This window comes from Schistocerca cancellata, chromosome 3, assembly GCF_023864275.1.
Source record: "Schistocerca cancellata isolate TAMUIC-IGC-003103 chromosome 3, iqSchCanc2.1, whole genome shotgun sequence".
Taxonomy (NCBI): Eukaryota; Metazoa; Arthropoda; class Insecta; order Orthoptera; family Acrididae; genus Schistocerca; species Schistocerca cancellata.
Window position 1 is genome coordinate 895209457 of NC_064628.1, and position 7125 is coordinate 895216581.

The following is a 7125-nucleotide window of genomic DNA, read 5'->3' on the forward strand; positions in this document are numbered from 1 at the left end:
AGCTGGCTCCTTTATGCCACACAGCCCTCCTTGATCTCAGCCTGAAAAAAAGAAGAAACATAAGTCCCAGGACAAAGAGCCTCTGGTGTCACCAGAGGTCCCATCCCCTACTTCACAACCGGATCCTGACCTGCCGTTCATGGATGTCGCCCCCTCCTTGTCGGTGACGGGTGGGGGCCGGCGGTATGACTGGCTTTAGCGTGTTCAGTCCCCATTTAAATCAACGTTCTGTGGTTCTCCAATGGAATTGTAATGGATACTACTGTCACCTTCCGGAATTGATATCCCTTCTTTTATCTTACTCTGCAGCTTGTGTGGTTCTACAGGAATCTCGATGCTCACTCACCGACCCTCCATGGGTTCCGTGTTTTCTGTCGAAATCGGGTCAGACCCCTGCAGGCTTCTGGTGGCGTTTGTACGTTGGTCCATAGAGATATTGCTAGCACGTGGATTCCACTACATTGGAAACGGTTGCTGTTAGGGTCCACTTGGACTCTGAGGTCACGGTTTGCAATCTTTATCTCCCTCCTGACAGGACTCTTACACCTGCTGCCTTAACTGCCCTTCTTCAGCAACTTCCTCCTCCCTTCCTCCTCCTTGGGGATTTTAATGCTCATCATCCCTTGTGGAGCAGTGCCTATCCATCTAGACGAGGTCTTCTCATAGATCAGTTTATTGCAGACTACGACTTGTGCCTTCTTAATGATGGCTCCCCTACTCATTTCAGTGCCAGTCATGGTACCTTTTCTGCCATTGATCTTTCTCTTTCTTCTCCCTCTCTCCTTTCATTACAATGGTCGCCACACGACGAACTTTGTGATAGTGACCATTTCCTGTTGATTTTCTCTCTCCCTTCCCGCTCCCCGACGATGGACAGGTTACCTCGTTGGTCTTTCCAACGCGCCGATTGGCCTCTATACACTGCACAGGTCGTGTTGTCTCCCTCTTTGTCAGGTTGTATTGATGACATCCTACGTGGCGTGTCTGACGCGATTGTTCGCGCTGGTAGCCTTGCTGTCCCGCGCTCATCTGGACTATTTCGTTGCCGGCAAGTCCCGTGGTGGAGTACGGCCATTGTCATTGCCATCCGTGATCGCCGTCGAGCTTTGCAACACTTTAAGAGGCACCCATCCGTAGCTAGCCTTACTACCTTTAAACGCCTCCACGCTAAAGCCCATTATTTAATCAAACAGAGCAAGCAGATATGTTGGGAACGATTTGTTTCTTCCCTCGGTTCTACTGTCCCTCTGTCACAGGTATGGACTACACTTCACTTTCTCCAAGGTTGCCATCGGCAGTCCACCCTCCCAGGCCTTCACCTCCCAGATGGCCTTTGTACGGACCCATTATTTCTTGCAGTACATCTTGCGACCCATTTTGCAGTGTCATCAGCATCAGCCTCCTATCCGGCTGCTTTCCTTCACCAGAAACAGCGGGCTGAAGCTTCCCCCTTGTGAGTCAGAATCTTACAACGAACCTTTTACTGAATGGGTATTTCTTTCTGCTCTATCTTCTCATGATACCAACTGCTTCAACATCTCAGTGCTCCACAACGGCAACATCTTCTTTGGGTGTTTAACCGTATCTGGCTTCAGGGTGACTTCCCTTCTCAGTGGAGGGATAGCATTGTGGTTCCTGTCCTTAAGTCTGGTAAGAATCCCGTATCTGTTGACAGCTATCGGCCAATTAGTTTGACCAATGTTGTTTGTAAGTTACTTGAACGGATGGTAGCCCGTCGGCTCAATTGGGTCCTCGAATCTCGGGATCTATTGCCCCTTACCAGTGTGGCTTTCGAGAGGAACGGTCTCCAATCGATCATTTATTCGCTTGGAATCCACAGTTCGGCAGGCTTTTTCCCAGAGCCGCCATTTGGTTGCAGTGTTTTTTGACCTTCGCAAGGCCTATGACACGGCCTGGCGCCATCACATCTTACTTACCCTTCATCAGTGGGGTCTTCGGGGCCCACTCCCGATTTTTATCCGCCAGTTCCTGATCCATCGGTCATTCAGAGTTCGAGTTGGTACTGCTTTTAGTTCTCCACGGACCCAGGAGACGGGCATCCCACAGGGTTCTGTCTTGAGTGTCCTTCTTTTCCTCATTGCTATCGATGGATTTGTGGCCTCTGTCGGTTCCTTCGTCGCCCCTGCCCTGTATGTGGATGATTTCTGCATTTGGGTTAGTTCCTCCTCGATGGCATCTGCAGAACGGCAGCTCCAGGTAGCTATATGGCGTGCCTCTGCATGGACCCTCTCACACGGGTTTAAATTCTCTCCTTTAAAATCGCGAGTGGTCCACTTCTGTCGCCATACTACGATCCACCCTGATCCAGAGCTCTATCTCGCTGCACAACGATTGTCTGTGGTCCCACAGTTCCGTTTCCTGGGTCTTCTTTTCGACAACAAGCTTACTTGGCTGCCCCATATCAGACTGCTGAAGGTAGGATGCTTCCGTAAACTCAATGTCCTTCGCTTCCTTGCCCACTCCTCTTGGGGTGCGGACCGTTCCCTCCTCCTCCGTCTTTATCGTGCTCTAGTTCTGTCTCGCTTGGACTATGGTTGTCAAGTTTATGGTTCAGCTGTTCCTTCCACACTGCACTTGCTGGATCCAGTCCACCATCATGGTATCCATTTGGCCACCGGTGCCTTCCCTACTAGCCCTGTTGATAGTCTCCTGGTTGAAGCTGGGATCGCCCCCCTTTCTGTTCGGCGGCCCCAGCTTCTGGTGTCTTATGCACTCACTATCCGTTCCTCTCCCACTCATCCTTCCTATTCTATCCTGTTCCCAGACCATGGGCGTCGCCCACCCGACTCCCGCCCTCGGGCGGGTTTACCGGTTGGGCTGCGCCTTGCGTCTCTTTGCCGTGATTTTCAGCTTCCTTCTTTGTCCTGTCTTCCTCGCTCCCTCCCCTCCACCCCTCCTTGGTTAGTTCCTCGGCCTCGAATTCAGATGGATCTCCGCCGAGGTCCGAAAGATTCCATCCCCCCGGTGGTGTTCCGTTCCTTTTTCCGCCAAATTTTATGGGAGTTTCTGGATGCTGTTGTTTTTTACACTGATGGCTCTAAATCTGCTGATCATGTTGGGTATGCCTTCACGTCCTCTGTTGGAACGGAAAATCATCTGCTGCCACCTACATGTGGGGTGTTTACTGCGGAATTGATGGCAATTTCCCAGGCCCTTACCTTTATTAAACAGTCCCAACACAACCGCGTTTTGTTATGTACGGACTCGATGAATGGCCTTCTTGCTATTGACCGGTGTTTTTCGCGCCATCCCTTGATCTCTGCCATCCATGACCATCTCGCTGATATTCACCGTGCTGCTTGTTCAATTGACTTCCTTTGGGTCCCTGGCCATGTGGGTATCTCGGGTAATGAGCTCGCTGATCGTTTGGCTGGGGGAGCAGTTACTTACCCCCCGTTTTCTGTAACCCCTCCTGCAGCGGATTTACGGCTTCACATCAAATCCCACTTCGCACAGTCATGGGCCACTTCTTGGGAGGCTACTCCCCTGTCTAATAAACTTGGTGCGATTAAGGTGACACCAGGCCCGTGGCGTTCTTCCTTTCGCCTCTCCCGAAAGGACTCGACCACACTGTGTCGTCTCCGCATTGGCCATACCAGGCTGACCCATGGTTTTCTTTTGCGTGATGAGCCACCCCCACTATGTGGTTGTGGAGCCTTCCATTCAGTAGCCCACATTTTGGTTGAATGCCCCCTTCTTTTGGCTCTGCGTGCTAAGTAGAGACTCCCCCACACTTTACCTTTGATGTTGGCTGACGATTCCCAGATGGTCTCTCTGGTTCTCGGTTTCCTCCGGGAAAGTGGTTTTTATTCTCAGTTTTAAGGTTTTTAATCTCTCTCTGGTGTTGGGGCAGGGAGGTGAGTGTTTGGGTCTCTCCCACTGTAAGCAGTGTTCGGAGATTCCCGATTCACCTCCCTGACCGAAATCCTCTTTTCTTCCCCTTTTACTCTGTGTTTACCCTTCTTTTTTAAGGCTTGGTTAGTCTTTCTGTTCCCATACGTACTTTCTACATTCTAGCAGTTGTACCTTTTACGTCACAGGTGGTCTTGCCTATGCTGCTTCAGCATAGTTTTGGGTTCCTTTTCTTGGCGACTTCCCTCATTTTGTTTTTTACCAATGACAACATGACTGCCCTTTTACGTTTTTACCTTTTTCCGTTTTATTGTTCTGACTTTACTGAGATGTCCCATTAGCGGAATGGAGCATAATTGAAACAAGGGACTGATGACCTTGCTGTTTGGTCCCTTAGACCTCAAACAACCAACCAACCAACGTAAGGTAATAAGCAAAGAACAGATCTTTTTATTAAATATCTATTAACTTAATGAAGTGTCGGCAGAATTGCCAACACTGGTTTTAGAGGAGGCCGAAATGCACGCTATAAGCTCACGCAGGCTGGCGTGAGGTCTGAAACAGGATACGTAATGAATGCTATAAAGAAAAATACGTAGCTTCTGGAATACTTAACTTTAATCCACATTTGTAGAACATTGCTCTTGATGATACAGAAATATTATAGCAATTGAATACGGCGCCTTGCTAGGTCGTAGCAACTGTAGCTGAAGGCTATGCTAACCATCGTCTCGGCAAATGAGAGCGTAATTCTCAGTGAACCATGGCTAGCAACGTCGGCTGTACAACTGGGGTCGAGTGCTAGTACGTCTCTCTAGACCTGCCGTGTGGTGGCGCTCGGTCTGCAATTACTGACAGCGGCGACACGCGGGTCCGACGTATACTAGCGGACCGCGGCCGATTTAAAGGCTACCACCTAGCAAGTGTGGTGTCTGGCGGTGACACCACATTCCTCCCCCGCAAATCGGCGGACGGTTGTGTTATAAGGATTCCGCCCGCCGTGGGGAGGACCCCATGCTGACGTATCCGACGAGGTGGGGAGCCTAACAATAGGCGAGGCTGTGCCACCCGCACCTGGCCATTCAGTCCAAGGGGAGCTAGGAAACGCCTGAAAACCTAGTCCAGGGTGCACGCCAACATGAGGTGTATGCGCCCGTAGAAAGTCAGGAGGGGCCGAAGGGTCGACCTTCATCGAGTCGGAGCACCCGACTGGCGAAGACGACAGATGGCCCGGAGCGGGCAAGAGTTCCATGGCGGAGGACAACTGGTCACGGGAAGCGACGCGTCCACTGCGGGCGGCGCCGGCGGCGGCTGCGGCGGCGGCGCGACGCCATGGGGCAAAATGGAAGGCATCGTCGGTAACACCTGGGGCTGAGGCGAGCCAGTAGATGGGTCCCCAGGGCGCTGACCGGACGGCACCGTCGCTGAAAGCAGACGGAGAGCGGCAGAACCCATGCGACGACAGAGGCGCAGCTGATTGAAATGCCGACGCACCTCACCAGAGGCCCCCAAAACCAGGTACATAGCGCGGCCGAGGCAGCGAAGAATGCGCCCTGCGAGGCAATGCCGTGAACCCCGATAGTTGCAATAGTATACAACGTCGCCGGGAGCAAAAGCAAGTGACTGCCGCTGCACAGGAACCTGATGCGGCGGATGTAGCAAAGACATCAAGGTTCGATGAGGACGACCATGGAGCAACTCAGCTGGCGAGCGACCATCTCTGGGCTGAGAGCGATACGAAGACAAGAAGAGCAATAACGCGTCCTCCCGAGAATGCGACTTTTAACTTCAACATCTGGGACTTGAAAGTCCGGACCAATCTTTCAGCGGCACCGTTTGACTGAGGCGAAAACGGCGCGGATGTCAGCTGTTGAATACCATTGGCCTTGCAGAATGACTGAAATTCGGCGGACATGAATTTTGGGCCATTGTCGGAAACAATAGTCTGTGGTAGACCTTCAATGCAAAAGATAGCGGATAACGCTTGGATGGTGGCAGAAGACGTCGTGGAAGACATCCGGACAACAAAAGGAAAATTACTGAACGAATCGACCACAACCAACCATCGAGCATTCCAGAATGGACCAGCAAAATCTATGTGTAAGCGTCGCCAAGGGGTAGTGGCTTTCGGCCATGCAAAGAATTTCCGCGGTGGTGCAATTGTCGTTCGGCACACGCCATGCAAGAAGAGCACATATTCTTAATGGCAGCATCGATTCCGAACCACGTACAGTGCTGACGAGCAAGTTGTTTCGTGCGCACTATACCCCAATGTCCTTGGTGGAGAAGCTTTAAGACAGAGGACTGTAACGAACGTGGTACCACGACCCTGGACTGATCATTATCAGAACGCAAGAGCAAAACACCATGTCGTACAAAAAGTCTCTCCTTGTGAGCAAAAAAAAGGCGAACCAACGGACCCTCGATCCGTGACTTTGACAAGGGCCATTGCGTAGCAACAAAACGCAGAACGGTAGCAAGGACAGGGTCAGCAGCTGTGGCTGCAGCTACACGACGAACAGCAATCGGAAACGATTCGACCACGTCATCGGTTTCCGCATCAATGAACATGCAAGCAAGTTCAGAGGAATCAAATGCTCTATCCTCGGCAACAGGCAAACGGGACAACGCATCAGCGTTTCCGTGCTTAGCAGTGGACCGATACAAGATATCGTAGCGGTACTGCGAGAGGAAAAAGACCAGCGAATGAATTTCTGCGCTGTACGTGGAGGTACAGGCTTAGTCGGGTGAAAAAGCGACGTCAAAGGTTTGTGGTCTGTGATGATGGTAAAGTGACGACCATACAAGAAATCATGAAACTTTGTAACACCAAATACGAGAGCCAAAGCTTCTTTCTCGATCTGTGAATAATTTCTTTGCGCTGACGAGAGCAATTTGGACGCAAAGGCAATAGGGCGATCATGCTATCCATCTTTGTGCGCAAGCACAGCTCCGATCCCGAAATCCGATGCATCTACCATCAACAAAAGGGGTTTCTGGGGATCGAAAGGCATAAGGCAAGTATTAGAAAGCAACGCCGATTTCGCATTCCGTCGACCAGACGAACGGAACACCTTTACGGCGTTAGCGATGAAGCGGAGCTGAAATGGAAGAGGCATGGTGGATATAGCGATGGTAATAATTTATTTTACCCAGCACACTCTGTAGCTGCTTCAAATTCTGCGGCGAAGGCAAGTCTTGTATGGCACGGAGGTGCTCGGGACTGGGATGTATGCCTTGGGCATTGATTAC